Source organism: Chelmon rostratus, chromosome 8, assembly GCF_017976325.1.
Source record: "Chelmon rostratus isolate fCheRos1 chromosome 8, fCheRos1.pri, whole genome shotgun sequence".
NCBI classification, from domain to species: Eukaryota; Metazoa; Chordata; class Actinopteri; order Chaetodontiformes; family Chaetodontidae; genus Chelmon; species Chelmon rostratus.
This window is the reverse complement of record NC_055665.1, coordinates 9,520,980-9,524,523: the sequence shown is the minus strand read 5'-3', so window position 1 is coordinate 9,524,523 and position 3,544 is coordinate 9,520,980. Positions and strand designations below refer to the sequence as shown.

Below are 3,544 nucleotides of genomic sequence, written 5' to 3'. Positions count from 1 at the left end.
ATCCTATTTTAGATCTTCTATTTTTTGCATCTAAAGCATAATTCTGCTGAATAATTACAGCTGGTTGATAAGTGAAGATTAAAGAACAATACTTCTCTATGAAATGTAATTGAGTAATACAAAGTAAAAAGACTGTATGACTGTATTACAGCACAGTGCCTGCAACTGTGCACAAGTACAATGTTTTTATTTTTAGGTCTTAACCAGGAGTTTTCTTAAAAGAATATTGACGTGTTCAACCTCTCTGTCATCATGCTAATCAAGATAAAAGCCACTCCTAATATTATTAAGATAATTAGTTAATAATCTTATGAGACAAGTCAGTGTGGCCGTTAAGAATCATGTAGTAACAATGTAGTAATTTAGTTAGAAAATGTTTCATTTGACATAAATCCTTTATTTCTTTGTGTTCATGTAAAAAATACAAAGTGAGACCACAACAAAAACACTAACACTGTCCAGATATTATGGGTCAGAGAAGAATGCTTTTTATTTGTAGTGCAATACTTGAATAGATACATAATGCAGGAGCTAATATAATATAAGCTATATTTATGCGTCCCCTCATGACTTTCTAAATTTGCTGACAAGAAAGCTGTCTTCACTTCTTGAATTAATGTTTTTTTTTTTTTTTTTTTTTTTAATGTAGCCTAACCTGCAGATGATTCACCTCTTCCCACGTCCCGCTACAGAGATTGGCTCTTCACTGACCAATGAGGATGGGCAGAGAGCAGGGCAGCTCCTCCTGACTGTGGGTATAAACAAGGGGTCCCGGTGGAGTCCTCTGATCGACAGGTTCACACAGCAACTATGACTTCTTTCCTACCCAGCATTTTGTCCAGAATAACCATATAATCTCCCTAAAAGTGAGGGTTATTGAATTAGAGGTAAGATCGGGCCCAAAAAATCCAGCCCGACCCGACCGAGGCCCGCGAGTATTAAAGCCCGACCCAGCCCGAGCCCGACCAATTAACGTGATTTGCAGGCCCGAGCCCGAAGCAAACCCGAAATTTCATATTTTATTTGTGAGAACTCGGGAGGAGGAGGGGTGATTTATGATAACAAATTAAAGCCTGTCTTTTGTAACGAAATCTAAGTTAAATATGACTGTATAAACATGTACATCTTTTATATTTCTGTGTCTGCAGAGGTTACATTAACCGACAATTTTCCATCATTGACAGATTTTTTTAAGAGTTGACGTGAAAAATTTAAGGCCGTCCGTCATTTTGACGGGTTAAAAATTTGGCCATAAACCACAGCAGCAGTACGTCCTCAAGAATTTAGCACGGCACTTTAAGAGAGAGAGAGGCAGAGAGAGGCAGAGGAGAGAGAGTTTTATCAGTTTCTGTAGCATTTTCAACAATCAATTTGAAGCTTTTCCACACCTCACTCTTACCGGTGCATGTTTGCCTTTTCCATTCCCCTGTCTTTAGTTTATCCTTCACTTCTTGCTGCTCCATATCGGGGATACCAGCAGGTCAGATGCGGACTTGCGGAGGGGAAGAATTTTAGTATACATTTTTATAAACATATATTTATTTAAAAAAAAAAAAAAAGTCAGCGAGAGAGAAGCCCGACCTGACCCGACACGAACGTAATGATTGACATTTTAGGCCCGACCCGGCCCGAAATTCGGCTCGGGTCGGGCTTGGGCTTGGGCTTGGGCTTAAGATCTTACCTCTATATTGAATATGAAAATGTTTAAACCATTTTCAGTAATTAAATGAATAATACAGACTTTGGGGTTTGACAAAAAATACTCAAAAGGACATTCTGCTTTCAAAGAGATTATGTGGAGTGCGGAAGCCACTCCCAGCCCCAACAGGTGTCTCTGAATGTTGGGTACCACTTCTGTGGTGACTCCCTGGTCAATGAGGACTGGGTTGTGTCTGCTCCTCACTGCTACAAGTCGTATGTCACTCCTTGATATTTTCAAGACAAGGTTTTGCATGTTGAAATTGATCTGATTTTAAGAGACATCATGAAACTCGGCTCCCACTAATCCTCTCTTTCCTCTCCAGTCGTATGGGGTGCGTCTTGGAGAGCACAACATCATGGTCAACGTGAACACTGAGCAGTTCATTTCCTCCTACAAGATCAACAATAACATCATACTGATCAAGCTGAGCAGCCCCACCACCCTCAACCAGTATGTGCAGCCCGTGGCTCTGCCCACCAGCTGTGCCCCTGCTGGCACCATGTGCACTGTCTCTGGCTGGGGCAACACCATGAGCAACAGTGAGTAACATCTGCATGTTAACAGAATGTTTCAGGCCAGCATTTGTTTCCATTTGTATTCAATTTGAATTTTTTCCACCGATACCTTGTTTTACATATTGTAGCTGCTGACAGCAACAAGCTGCAGTGCCTGCAGATCCCCATCCTGTCTCAGAGAGACTGTGATAACTCCTACCCTGGCATGATCACTGACGCCATGTTCTGCGCTGGATACCTGGAGGGAGGCAAGGACTTGCCAGGTATGTAACAAGAGGACTGTGCAGAGGTCCTTGTCCTACCAGTGCAACATTTTCTTTACATTGTACATATTTTTCAATTTTAGTGTTGAATTTAATTGAAACAGTTCATTTTCATTTCATTCTTTGTGTTGTTCTTATTTTCTCTGTTCTCAGGGTGACTCTGGTGGCCCCGTCGTGTGCAATGGTCAGCTGCAGGGTGTTGTGTCCTGGGGCTACCTATGTGCTGAGAGGGACCACCCTGGTGTCTACGCCAAGGTAAACCCAAAATATGCCCTCATAATAAATAAGATAGGTGATGGAAAATAGCCCTATTTTCTTCTGGCTGTTTGTGCTAACAAACCTCATCCTGTCTCCCCTCACAGGTCTGCATCTTCACCGACTGGCTGCAGAGGACCATGGCCAGCTATTAAGTTTGATCCAAACAGCCAGTCCAGTCAAGATCCTCGACATCATTGTCTGTTTATGTTTCATCTTCTGCACTGGACTGTATGACAAATAAACAATGCAAAACACATAATTTGTTTGCATGTGAATTTATTTAATGAACAGAAGCATAGTTAAAAAGTTCCCAGGCGCACCAGAGCAGTGCTCTATACTGGGTCTGAACTGACATGATTAATAAGGCTTCCTGATATTGGCTTTAGTCATAAATGTGGAGTTTTCCTTACATTGCGTGTTATGAATTATTGACAATCATTAGTTTACCCAACAAGAATGACTTCAAATCAAACTGAATTGAGCAAGTATTTCCCTTTAATTCTCAGGTATTGATAAATATACTGAGCAACCTTGCTCTTCTGGGGTCTTTTGTAAAGCATAATATCCACTATATTGTTCACATCCCTTTCACATAAAGATTTCATCACCAATTGGAACTCGGCTTGTTTTTTAACCATCGTTGACAGTTTTTGAATTGATTTATATTGCAGCTCAAAGGACCTGTGGAAGGACTGGCGGTACTTCTGCATTTAACAGTATGAGAGAAGTCTCACAATTCATTAGAGGAAGGATGTCTGCTGTGGTTGTTTCCAATTAATAATTCAAATTCGTAACCCAGCATTTGA

At 40.8% G+C, this 3,544-nt stretch overlaps 1 pseudogene; it reads left to right on the top strand.

Annotated features, from left to right (window-relative positions):
- Positions 1-1,600: 1,600 nt before the first annotated feature.
- On the top strand, positions 1,601-2,890 carry LOC121610268 (annotated as a pseudogene).
- The last annotated feature ends 654 nt before the right edge of the window (positions 2,891-3,544 follow it).